Raw genomic sequence first — 13843 nt, 5'->3', positions numbered from 1 at the left:
TGTCCTGTTCGGGGTGTTGTGTGAGAGGGAGAAGAGCATCCCCCTATCCGTTCTCTCCATCCCAAGGCATGTGGGCCAGACGCCAACCCTGCATCCAGTGGCAGGGAGTTCCACAGCCTCTCCCAGTTTGAGTGGCTGTCCCCTGGTCGTGGTGTTCTGTGAGGGGGAAGGAACGGCCCCCCACGTGCTCTCTGCATCCCAAGGCTTGTGGGCGGGCGCCAACCCCGCATCCAGTGGCGGGGAGTTCCACAGACTCGTGACAGCAGATTCAGGGGGAGGACGCGGGGCTGTGCCTCGACTTCTGCGGGCGTGTCAAGGAAGGTGTCGCAACACTGAGGCTTTCCCCTCAGGCGGCACTTCTCCCTGCCTGCCGGGCAGAGGCGACGGCGACTGCGGGAGGCGAGCGGCTCGTGCCCCGCCACGTGACCGCCCCCTTCCCGCCCATTCCCCCTCAGCTCAGAGTCCGGCACGAGTCACGGCGGCGGCGGCGACTCCGCCCCCTGCTGACCGACACCCCCCGCGGCCAATGGCGCCTCGGGACCCCGCCCAACTGCGTCACAAAGAGCCAATGGGCGGCCGCTTCGCCCTTGGCCGGCCTGCCGCTGCGGGGCGGCGGCGACAGCAGCAGCGACCGCGCGACGCCGCCGCCCTGACAACCTCCGAGCTCTTCTCTGCTGAGGCGAGCCCGGCTTCCAATCACCGCCGCCCGCTGCCTTCGGGGGCGGGGAGTGGCGTGCGCGGCGGCCAATAGGACGGCGGGGCGGCGCCGCCAGGAGTGCGAGGAGCGGCGGCGGAGCAGCGGCAGTTGGCGGCTGGGGGGCGGCGCAGGCACAGGGCGGCTGCGTGTCCGCCGCATCTCCGATGGGAGTAGCTGTCAGGAGTGCCCGGCCGGGCCTGCGCAGGTGAGGAGACCGCTGGCGCCCTCGCGGGTGGGGGGAGACCGTGGGCACCTTCAAGGGGGCTGATAGGGTTGGGACCCTCAGGCGCGGGGGGGCTCTTGGGGCTCTCAGGAGCGGGGGAGGGGAGCCCGTTGGGACCCGCGAGGGTGGGGAAGGGTTTACCATTGGGACCCTCAGATGGGGGAGACCGAAGGGTCTCTCAGGGGTTGGGGGGAGGGTGACCGTTGGGCCACTTGGTTGGGGGGAGGGGGTGACCGTTGGCACTCCCAGGGGAGGGAGAGACCATTAGGATCCTCAGGGATGGGGATGGCTGTTGGGAGGGGGGGGAGAACCTGAGGAACTCCTCAAAATGGCAGATGCCACTCCCTAACATTGGGGGTCACCGCCCCGCCTCGCCCTTGAGCAGGGAGGGATGGTGGCAGGTCCGGTCACCTGCCTCTTGGGAAGGGGGGGGGGGTCACAGATGAAGAAGAAGGCTGGTGAGCCTCAGCCATCGCCTGTAAACCCCACAATCGATAACAGTGTGAGGTTGTGTGTCGTCAGTCCTGATCTGTCCTCTCTTTCTCCTCCAGAATAGTCTATCCATTGAGTAGAAATGGGGGGGGGCTACTTTCTGGTCCTTGCTGCTACTCTGCACCCTTTTCCATTTTCAATCCCCTTCCGCTTTATTTTCTATGGCAGAGCTTCCCAAATATTTTAGCAGGGGAGCCCACTCTTAAAATCTATCTTGACCCACTACCAGGGGTGTCCAAAGTTTTTGGCAGGAGGGCCACATCATCTCTCTGACACCATGTCGGGGGCCGAATTAACATACATTTCAAATTTGAATGAATTTACATAAATGAATATATTAAAGATGAGCTTATATGAATGAATGAAGGTCTTGCAATAGCTCAAGGCCTATAAAAGGCCTTGCACAAAGCAAGGCTGCCCTTTCCTTTGCTGTTGCAGCTGCATCACAGATGTGAAACAACAAGCAGTGGAGGGAGCCCTCATCCCACAGCTCACTCGAGAGGCCAAACAGTTGCCCTCATGCTGAGAGCAGTTGTGTTGGGCCAGTGTGGGCTCCAACAAATCTCTGGAGGGCCAGAGGCTCATTGGAGACTAGGGGCTCCCTGAGGGCCGCATAGAGAGGCCTTGAGGGCCGCAAGTGGCCCAGGGCCAGGGTTTGGGCACCCCTACACTAGTCTAAGAAAAGAGAGAGATGTAGAAAGAAATATTATTAATAATTCATCATTCATAATAATAATAATCGGGGTTCTGTGCTCCCGAGGCTGCTCTAGACTTTACCTATAGTGTGTGTAGACCAGGGGTGCTCACACTTTTTTGGCTCGAGAGCTACTTTGAAACCCAGCAAGGCCCGGAGATCTACCAGAGTTTTTTTTACAATGTTCGCGCCATCATAACATATAACATTTATGTGTACAATGTATGTTGGTGTACCTTGAGCCCCACTGAGTATAACAGGACTTACTCCTGAGTAGACATGCCTAGGATTAGGCTGTGAGGCTGCAATCCTAGCCACACTTACCTGGGAGTAAGCCCCATTGAGTACAATGGGCCTTACTCCCGGCATTTCCTCCCAGAGGCACCTGAAGGGGGGGGTCGGCACTCCGCGATCTACTCATTTTGCCTCGCGATCTACCGGTAGATCGTGATCCACCTATTGAGCACCCCTGGTGTAGACATTTGCTAATCTCTCCTAGAATTGGAGTTCAAGGATGGTCCCTCCCCAAAAAACCTTTTTACAGTCATTCCAGGATACCCAGAAGACTGAACTGGAGAAGGAGATGTGCAGTTAGGGGCTTCCAGGCCAGAAAAAAGGTTGAAACTGGGTTCAAATATAGTCTAAAACATGCCAATGACATCAGAAAATGTGACATTTTAATTTGGGAGGTATGGAGGTTACTTTGCACCACAGGTTAGCATTCCAGCTAACAGTTTTCTTCTGCAAACTGGGCAAGGGTGTTTGCAAAAGTTTTCTTCTTTTAATGTTTAAAAAACTTTTTGTGACCCACCAAAAATTGGTTCATGACCCACTGGAGGGTGCCGACCCTCCATGATGTGTATGTGCAACCTCCTGATTTTAGAAATGGGCTCTGTCAGAATCCCAGATGCAAGGGAGGACACCAGGATGCAGGTCTCTTGTTATCTTGTGTGCTCCCTGGGGCATTTGGTGGGCTGCTGTGAGATACAGGAAGCTGGACTAGATGGGCCTATGGCCTGATCCAGTGGGGCTGTTCTCATGTTCTTGCGACCCACAGTTTGTGAAACACTATTCTATGGGGTCTTCTGCACATACAAAAACCCCATAACATTTTATTACAGTGTTCTCCTGTTGCTACTTTCTCCCCCTTTTTTCTTTCTCAAACTACCTCCCTTGTTTTTATTTCAAAAGGGGTTTTGCAAACAAGTACATGCATTTTATGTAGGGGGGTGCGTTCCCATTGTTCATAGTACATCTGCATGCCCATAACATTCATCTCTAGGTAGGGTTACCATAATCTTGGTATAGAAGAGGGAATTTTGGCAGGCACAGTTTTTTTTTTTTAAACCCTTTCATGTTGAGCTGCACCTGCTGAAATTCCCACTTCTATACAATGGTTAAAGATATAGGCAATCTGTCCTCATTTGTATCTGGTAACCCTATCTCTAGGTCTTCTAGGTATTTTATGGAGTAGCTTATGGTTTTGGGCCTTGCTGCAATTTTTGCCTTTTTTCCCCTTCACATCCTGCTGTTGCTTAATGATGCTTATTAAATACTTCCCCTTATTTATTGATTGGTGGTTGTGATCTCCTTTTTGTTGTATGATCTTTCCCCATTTTCTGGAGAGATCATATCCAAACTGCAAGATGGTGTTCCTCCAGGCTGTTGCTTCAGAATTTCTTTGACTTTTGTCACTATCTTCTTTATGCAAATGCATGTCTTAAACCATTTCTGCCCAATGTTGCATTTACACAGCAGGGATAAAATGTGTATACTTGTGGGCTGGGCAGAAATGGGCTAATGCTTAGATATATCTTCTCATTCTTGTACAGTTATATTCTTCTCATTCTTAGTCTTTAATGGTTCCTTATAACTTTGTTACTCCAGTATCCTCTATTACGTATTTTGATTCTTCAGTGTCATTTTAGGCTGTGTATCACAGGAGAATTCACTTCCTAAGTAACTTTATACCAGCCATGTGCAAGTCCAAAACTGGGCATTTTTTCTTCCTGCTGCTACAACATTCTGTTGTTCTGACTACCGTTACCTCAAAATACCTTTCAGCATGTGACTAATTATTTGTACCTTTCAGCCCCAAAAGGGGCCCCAGAGGCAGCTTACAAAATATAACCATCTAATCTAACATCTAAATTGGAATCCAAATAACAATCAGCTAGGCAGCAGAAAGCAGAGGTTCACAGTAGGAGGACTAACATAATTAAATCGAATGTTTGGCCAAATAAAAAGCTTTCATCAGGTAACAACACCATGATTTTCAAAATGTGTACAGTAATTTTTTTTTTTGAGAAGTGAGCAGAGAATTACTTTGGTAGCTTGTTCGAATAGGGTTACAGCTGTATGTACTGTGTTTCTGCATCCTGTTTTAGATCTCCTTTTATTGCTTTTTTCTTGGTAATTTTGCCCTGAGAGATGAAATGTATGTAAATCACATTTTGTCTCTTAAGGATCCTGAATGGTATGTATTGTATGATTGTATCCAGAAATTAAATTCTTTGCAGTGCTTGTCACCCAGTAATATTCTTATGCTCTGAACAGGTGACATATTCAAATAGAAAAGCAGGGAGCAGGGATGTAGTGACAAAGGCTACCAGCAGAGCTGTGTCTGTCAACACATTTGTCTACTTCATATAATACCTCCTTAGTAGGTTTTTCTTTTGTAGAGGTGGTGTCTAATTTATAATTGTAGCCTTGTTGCCTTTGCTGGTCAGTATTCTACTGGAGTCAGTCTAAACTTTCAGGTAAAATTTCATAATGGTATAGGCTGTTTGAAATCTGTTCAGTGTAGTTGCATTGTTACTTTTCTGTAGCTGATTATGTTCCTGAAATATTAGCTGAAGGATTGTAGGCATATGTAGCTTGTATCTTGTCTGTTCTGGTCACAAAAAAATCTGTTTTCTTTTAACATTTCCATTGTACTGAGTCCCATGGCAGAACCTGTTTTATTGAATAGGGCTTGGATGTGCATCTCTTTCTTTTAGACTGTAGTTGTATAACCTTAGTCATAACTGCTGTTTATAAGATAATTGTCTTTTTAAATGGAGCTAACCATTAAAAAAATCTCTGGCATTGTACTGGACACTTGTCTTCATTGGTCTTTCCCCCTCTCTTTAATACCAGTTCTTGCATCATCATTATTAATGTATCATGTTTTCTCTTTTCCCTTTCTCTTTTAAATTGCATTGTATATGGTTATTTCATTTTCATGGCAAAGTACGACCACCTTGAATATAAAGTGTTTGGGTCAAGTGTACCTTTAAAGTAAAATATTTTTTCCCCTTCAGTACAGTTCAAGGAAAGGCAAGCTTCATATCTCAGGGATACTGAGTCATCTAAGCATTCCAGTAGTATTGTATGAAGCTTTAAAACTGAAAGGCTGGTTGAAAATATTCTGGTTTCATTAGGAAATATAGATTCATTAAGTGTCTGATGAGTTATTTCCTGAGTTTGGGCATAATGATTGTAAAGAGGACTTTCACTTCTCTGAGATAAAAAAAGCTTCTTCCAGCTATGAGCATGAACTTGCTTTATATACTGTAAAGATTTTGGCTGTAGATAAATGACAAACTTGAAACTGTGGACACTTTCAAAGCAGTTTCATATAGCATTATGGTTAGGAGGGTGGTTTTTGCATAAAATAATAATAATAAAAAACCTTTATGGCATGCCCAAAACATTGGATGCTCCTAAATTAGCTCTTTGGAGCTTAATGCCCTAGTAGTAAGATGAACAGTGTGTCTGTTAAACTTTTTAGTGGAATGGATCTGTCTGTGTGGAGGGAGATGCAAGATTATACAAATATGAATATTTGTGAACAGAGCATCTCATTGGCTCTGCTGAAGCAGCCTTGCAGGAGTAGCACTACAAGTACTCTTGTAGTATCTTGCAGTATTATCTTCGTATTTTGATTTTAACTACCTTGTTGACTGTCTTGAGCACCCCAACTAGAAGAGAAAGCTCAGGAAAGAAATATTTGTATGTTGAAAGAATAGAAGATCCCTCAATCTACTGAATTCTTCTCTGTATAGTGTTGAATCTGGCTATCCTTGAAGTTCCTTTTACTGCTTTGTTTTCTGTCATTTTTGCTGATTATGTAATAATTATGAAGCCACATCACCAACCTGATGAGAACTCTTGTGACTGCACGTGGAATGACTACCATTTTTAATTCTATCTTTTGTCAGTCTGTGCCTTAGGATACAAAATGATCTGAAGATATATACTGATGCCAGTTTGAACTATCATGGCTCTGGAATTTTTCCATTAACTTTGAGTCATCTGTTGTAATAAGCCAGCCAGGGCTTATACTGGATAATTTAAAAGGGAATTTTGAATCTAAGCAATTCCTTTCTAGTTATTGAGTAGTAGTTGTCATTAACTTGGAACTAGTTGTGTGTTATGTTGCCTAAAACACTGGTTTGGTATTTTCTGGGGTTTACTTGATGTGTTTTGTGCTAAGACATCTGAGAATACCATGTCTGTTTAGCTAGCCAAAGTAATGGAATAGTTAACTTAAACTTACCAAGATCAGATGCTTGGTTTTGAGTATTATAATCTCTATGCTTTGATCTGGTATGTAGTTTAATGGTACAGTTTGATCTGGAGTTTAATGGTGGTAATCTCAGTGGTAGCTCAGTGTGTCCTGTTGTATGTAAGATGTAGTAAAAATATAACAAATGACTTGGCAGTGGGGGGGGGGAGGAAGAGAATTAGTAGCTCAAGATTGGTGCTTGAGCATTAGGGAGAGGCCTTCTGGGGAATGTTTTAACCCTTTCCTTGCTTGCTGTTTACCTTGTCTAAATTGCCACTTCTGGAGAAGTTAAATAACAAGTGCAGCCACTTTGTTGATCTTCCAAAACATGGAGGTCTGTGGAGCTGCTGATTTCTGTCTTTTAACAAAGAAGAAAAATATGTGTTTGTTATATCTGATTTGGTCCTTAGGATATTTTCATGCATTATTTCATGAGAGGGATGATGTAAGAAATGAAAATATCCTGCTCCATGGTCAAGATTGTTTAGAAATGTGTAGGCAACACTCTTCAGTTTGAAGCAGGATATAATTTCTAGAACTTGTAAAATGGAATGTGCACCTTTCTGAAGCAGCCTCCCAAAAACTTTGGAGAGTGGATTGTGGAATTTCTGTTGTTCTCCTTGGCATATAGATACTTTTGTTGATTAATCTTTCACCTGATTGGTGGCTTGTGATCTGTATTTTTGATTTTGCCGATATAGATGTTCCAGCTTGCTTAATCTAAAAAATTCAGAACAATCTTTTTATCGTAGTTTTGCTCTTTTACCTATACTTATAGGTATAGGACTTATAGGTTTAGGATTTCATAATACGAGTTTTGTGCTTGTTTCTTTCTTTGACAACAACCCAATTGGAGGATGTGCGAATCCTCACTTTATATAGGGTACTGGTTCCCAACCTGTTGTCCATGAGACCCTAAGAAGTGGTCTACAAAGTCTCAGGGAAAAAAATCACTGTTGATCATTTCCAGTGTGTTGCTGAGCAAGCAATCTCCTTTGCACCACCAAAGAGGGCAAAAGAACGGACTGCCCATACCCAAGTGTCAGCTGTGGGTGGTCCATTCTCCATCCTTTTTGATAGTCCATGGGGAAGTGCTTGGGAGATGACCACAAGAGAGGATGGAGACCAGACCACCTGCAGCAGCATGTGGTCCATGACAGTTCCAAATATTGCCTGTGTGGTCCACAAACTTCTAAAGGTTGGGAACCACTGATATAGGGACACTGAGAAAATGATTTGTGAAGGGATCAGTGAGGTTGTAATTAACCAAAATGCCAAGAGGTTGTAATTAATCAAAATTAACCAAGATTAAAAAAAACAAAACCTTTGTTCCTCTTGTTCTTATTGTATGAACTGTAAATAAAGATTCTTATGCATCTCATTGTATTGTTGGAGGAAGTTCTTTAATAAGCTCTTAAGTTCGTTATTTAATAAGTTCTTTAATAAGTATGGACTGTACACCAAGAAATTATATTTCTGAATTCTGGTGTACTTGACCAGTGATAATGCCTGAATAAGAGGGTTACACCCTGAACAGTAAGATGTGTGAACTCTGTTCTGAGTAGCAGCTCTTATAGTTGTGCAGAGAACAGCTGTAGGCTCAAATTCCAACTCTTTGAGTAAGATTGCTTCTCTTTAAAAGGGCAATGAGTGGAAAGAGACTGTTGGGCATTTTATAAGTATTGTTTTCTGAGCTGGGTGAAAAGTACAGCAGAGTATTGTATAGGACTTTTTGAGATCACGGTTTTCTTGCTTCTTTTTGTTTTCCTATACTTGTGACTTGGATGTACTAAAGACTGGCTCTAAAATTTTTCTAAGCTTAGTCACCTGTAGTAAACGACTTCCTCTCTGGTCTGCTCCTAGACTGTAGGATATTTATAGATGGAACCTGGGCTTAATCTCATTTTACCTTAGTGATTTCCAACTTCTCCATTTGGATTCTTTACAAGTGCAATCTGTTTTACACTGGACAGAGCTTTGGCCTTAGCTCTGGTGTCTTTGTAGTCTTTGACAGGTTCTCATTCTTTTTTATGATTTATTTTTTATGTTATGTAAAAGGAAAAGAATGTTACATAAATGTGATCATTACAAATTTGTTTTTAAGACTGACAGCCCAATCCTATTGTCATGTTGCATTGGTGTAGGCCTTTTCCTGCCAGGCATCTTGTGTGGGCAACATACATGAGGAATGTAGAGTATGTATTCAATACTCGTGAGCTTCTTTGCTTTGTTAACAAGGAAGGGAGGCGCACTGTTTCCTGTCTTTTATTGCCAACTGTGTAGGTGAGGCATGGGTTCATATACCATTTCCTCTTAAAGTTATACAAACACCCCTACATATTTCTTCATATTTTCTGTAAGTGTCACAATCTTTATCAGAATTTGAATAAGCTCATCTAGATCTTGGCTGCTTTAGTTTTTGCCGACATATCCATCTCTGTCTCGGCACATAGGTTGCTAAAGTCACAGTTGTATACCTCAGACAGTCCTGCGTGGTGTAGCAGGCTCCTGTCTTCCCTTGACAGTTATTATATACTTTAGTTTATACCAAACAACTCTAGTGCTATCACTGCCTGCTTTTAAACTCTAAAAAAGAGTAAATTTCTGACTCTCTTCCTTGTAGCATTGTGGCCCTTTTCCCCCATGGCTTTGCCCACCATTGGCTTTATAATATAGTGGCTCTCATTTCAGGCATCTTCATCGTAGGAGATATTTTGTGTAGTATATTCTAGTTAACTGTTAGCGATAGTTATAATCTAATGTGAACTCTTGCTGTTGACCAGCCTTTGATAAAATGTCATTACAGCCAGTACAGTCAGATAATGTATCAGGATAGCTATTATTGAGCTATGCAAATATTTCCCTTGCACGATGGACTTGCTTTGAACAACTTCCTAGAGGTTTTTGGTACAAAGGTGCATTTTTCTTTGTTAAATTGGCTTGCTTTTGACTCAGGCAGACTTAATACTTTGGACAAGTAATATAGTAAAACCAATGTACCGTAATACCAGGGTGGGCCCATCTGTGAGGCCAAATGAGGCTGTTGTATTAGGCAGTAGATGGGGTACTCTTCTTTGTCTAGTGCTCACTCCATTTGCTTCTCCTTCTGCTTCCTGTATTGGGAAAAGAGTAAGGGGACAGAGAAGAAAAGGAAATGTGGAGGGGAGAAGAATGCTGAGCTCAGGTTTTCAGTGGCGTCACTAGGGGGTGCGGGGGGTGTGGGCTGTACCAGATGATGTGCACTGGGGGGTGACATGCTAAAATTGCGGCAGTTAGGAATAATACCATCATTTTGTATACCGTTGAATGCGGAATTTCTAGCAGAATGTAATGAAAGAAACCAAAGTGAAATATCACCTTTCTATCAAAAGTTACTGGCAAAAAACCGGAAAACAAAAAATGCATGGAGCCCTATAGGAAGTGAAACTGAGCAGTATTGTGTGTTTATGCGCGAGTAGATGAACTTGCCTTTGTTCATCGGAAAGGGAAGGCTGAGATGAATGCAATGACACCGGAATGGTCCTGATCCAATGAGTGCAGCCCCCCCCCCCAAAAGGAGGTCCCCCTCTCTAAGCAGGTGTATGTATTGAGCCCTATGGAAAGCGAAACTAAGCCACACAGTCATGTTTATTCGTGCATAAGCAAACGTTTCTTGGCTTGTAGTCAGGTCAGGCAAAGGGGAATGCAAGGCCACCAGAATGATCCAGATCTGATGGAACTGGAGCTCAACAAATGCTCCAGAAGGCAGCCCCCCCATGCTCCACACTAGAAAGGATAAAAAAAAGAGGCTTCAACTGGTAAGGTGAACTTCTTTCTTTTTTTAAACTTGTAAAGCCAGGTGGAACCTGACAGTGGGTTTAAACAAGATCTTAAATTGAACTGGGCACTGGGTAGGGCTAAAAATCTTACTGATTTTTTTTGCCAGGGGGAGTATTACAGGCAGGCTTCAGAGAAAATTCACTTGGTAGAACAGGGCTGGCTTCCCCTTATTAAATTATTTGTTTTACTTTAATTTAATTATTTATAATTTATTTTAATTTGCTTGATGATGTCACTTCTGGCCATGATATCACCTCTGGTAGGTCCTGGACAGATTGTCAGTCTAAAAAGTGGGTCCCGTTGCTAAAAGTTTGAGAACTGCTGCAATAAGATGTTAGGAAGTTGACAACCGGGGGGAGGGGGGGAGTGTTACACCACTAGTGACCAAAATCACTAAAATCATTGTTAATAATAATAATAATAATAATAATAATAAAACTTTATTTTTATCCCGCCCTTCTCCCAAAAAGGGACCCAGGGCGGCTAACATATAAAACAGATTAAAACATAATTTCACAAACAGATAAAAACATATTAAAAAACACATTAGCAGAACCCATAAAAACAGTAGTCAGAAGAGTCAGAATAAAAGAGCATAAAACAGCAGTTCTTAGAGGAATCGGGCCTGTAAAAAAGCAACTAAAAGATATATAAAAGATGTTAAAAAGGCCATAACGTCAGAAGGCTTGGTTAAACAACAAGGTCTTCAGGCCTCGCCGAAAGGTCTCGAGGGAGGGAGCCATTCTCAAGTCAAGGGGAAGGGAGTTCCACAACGTTGGTGCCACTACTGAGAAGGCCCTATTTCTTGCCGCCGCCCCACGTACCTCCTTAGGCGGCGGCACTTGTAAAAAGGCCTTCTCTGATGACCTGAGAGGACGAGCCGGATTGTACGGGAGTAGGCGATCTCTAAGATAACCTGGCCCAGAGCAGTATAGGGCTTTAAAGGTCAAAACCAGCACCTTGAATTGGGCCCAGAAACGAATGGGCAGCCAATGTAGCCCCCGGAGAAGCGGGCTGACAGATTCAAACTGCCTAGCTCCAGTGACCACACGGGCCGCCGCATTCTGCACTAATTGCAGTTTCCGAACTGTCTTCAGGGGCAGCCCCACATAAAGCGCGTTACAATAATCTAACCTTGATGTCACCGTAGCATGGATCACCGTGGCCAGGTCTGCACGATCCAAGTACGGACGCAGCTGGCGCACCAGCCGAAGCTGAGCAAAGGCCCCCCTAGCCACAGCCGCCACCTGGGAATCCAGGAGCAGCTGCGAGTCCAGGTGGACCCCCAAGCTGCGGACCTGCTCCTTCAGAGGGAGTGCAGCCCCATTCAGAGCAAGCTGATAATCCAGCACCTGCATCGAGGATTTCCAAACCAGGAGAGCCTCTGTCTTATCCGGATTTAATTTCAGCTTGTTAGCCCCCATCCAGATCCTCACTGCTTCCAGACAGCGCTCCAGGCCCTCAACTGCCACCCTGGAGTCTGGAGGAAAGGAGAGATAAAGCTGGGTGTCATCAGCATATTGATGACATCCCACTCCAAACCCCCGGATGACCTCTCCCAGCGGTTTCATGTAGATATTAAATAGCATGGGGGACAGAATTGAGCCCTGCGGCACCCCGCACCTCAATGGCCAGGGTGTCGAACAGGCATCCCCCAGCACCACCATCTGGGACCGACCTTCCAAGTAGGAGCGGAACCACCGCAAAACAGTGCCTCCAACTCCCAACTCGGCCAATCGGACCAGAAGGATACCATGGTCGATGGTATCGAAAGCCGCTGAGAGGTCCAGCAGGACCAACAGGGACGCACTTCCCCTGTCCAGTCCCCGGCGTAGGTCATCCACCAAGGCGACCAAGGCAGTTTCCGTCCCAAAGCCCGGCCTGAAACCAGATTGAAAAGGATCCAGATAATCCGCTTCATCCAAGACCCTCTGGAGTTGGGCCGCCACCACCCGCTCAATTACCTTGCCCAGAAACGGGATGTTGGAGACTGACCGATAGTTGTTCAACACAGTGGAATCCAGGGAGGGCTTCTTCAGGAGGGGGCGAACCACCGCCCGCTTCAAAGCAAGCGGCAATGTCCCCTCCCCCAAAGAAGAGTTGACCACCCTCCCCGTCCACTCAGCCAGTCCACCCCGGGCAGCTCTTATCAGCCAAGCTGGGCAAGGGTCAAACAGGCAGGCAGACGGCCTCACACTCCAAAGGAGTCCGTCCACATCCTCAGGCTGCACAAGCTGAAAAGAATCCCACAACACTGGACAAGCAGTTGCCAGGGGGACATCATCAGACATTGTCAATGTGGCATCCAAGTCGTGACGAATACGATCGATTTTATCTGCAAAATGTTGCGCAAACACGTCACAGCGGCTGACCGTGTATTCCTCCTGGTCCACTGGCGGGGCCTGATGGAGGAGGCCCCGCACCACACGGAACAGCTCTGCCGGACGGCTATCAGCAGACGCAATGGTAGCAGAGAAGAATGATTTCATCGCTGCTACCAACGCCACGGAGTAGGCTCTGTAATGAGCTCTACTCCGTGTCCGATCGGATTCATCACGAGTTTTCTGCCACCATCACTCTAGACGCCTGCCCTGCCGCTTCATCATTCGCAGCTCCTCAGTGAACCAAGGAGCCGCTCCGAGTCTGCGATGTGGCAGAGGTCGCTCCGGAGCAATCTCATCCACTGCCCTGGACATTTCCCCATTCCAGAGGTCAACCAGGGCCTCAGATGAGGTGCCAGTCTCGGCAGTGGGAAAATCCCCCAGAGCCCTCAGGAAACTTTCAGGATCCATTAGCCTCCGGGGGGCGGACCATAGAAAACGGTCCCCCGCCTCTGCGGAGGTAGGAAGTCGCAACCAGCCTAAACCTTACCAGGAAGTGATCTGTCCATGACAACGGAGTGATCTTGATCTCCTCTACGTCCAGATCACTGCCCCCGTGCCCAGCTGTAAACACCAGGTCCAGCACGTGTCCTGCATTATGTGTCGGGGCCAAGATCTTCTGGGACAGGCCCATGGTTGTCATGGCAGCCATGAAATCCTGAGCTGCACCTACCACAGGAGCCTCGGCATGAACATTGAAGTCCCCCAGCACTAACAGGCGGGGGGCCTTCAATGCCACCCCCGAGATCACCCCAGTCAGCTCAGGCAGGGAGACTGTTGGGCAGCAGGGCGGGCGGTACACCAACAGAATCCCAATCCTGTCCGGCCCTCTCAACACAACATGCAGGCACTCGAACCCAGCAAACTGCTGGACAGGGCACCTGGTGAGGGAGATGGACTCACAATAGACCATTGCAACTCCCCCTCCCCGTCCCTGCAATCTTGGCTGCTGCAACACCTGGAAGCCTGGTGGACAAAGTTCAGAGAG

The 13843-nt window shown here is 46.1% G+C and overlaps 1 protein-coding gene across 1 annotated transcript in view; it reads left to right on the top strand.

Moving 5' to 3' along the window:
• The first annotated feature begins 799 nt into the window (after positions 1 to 799).
• The window catches only part of ABHD2 (abhydrolase domain containing 2, acylglycerol lipase), a 50196-nt gene continuing 37152 nt past the window's right edge, over positions 800 to 13843 (top strand). The window contains exon 1 of the mRNA XM_066635794.1: positions 800 to 902. The gene's annotated coding sequence lies outside the window, so the exon portion shown is untranslated. The remainder of the gene's footprint in view (positions 903 to 13843) is intronic.

Source organism: Tiliqua scincoides, chromosome 8, assembly GCF_035046505.1.
Source record: "Tiliqua scincoides isolate rTilSci1 chromosome 8, rTilSci1.hap2, whole genome shotgun sequence".
NCBI lineage: Eukaryota > Metazoa > Chordata > Lepidosauria > Squamata > Scincidae > Tiliqua > Tiliqua scincoides.
This window is presented reverse-complemented; position numbering and strand designations above follow the sequence as displayed.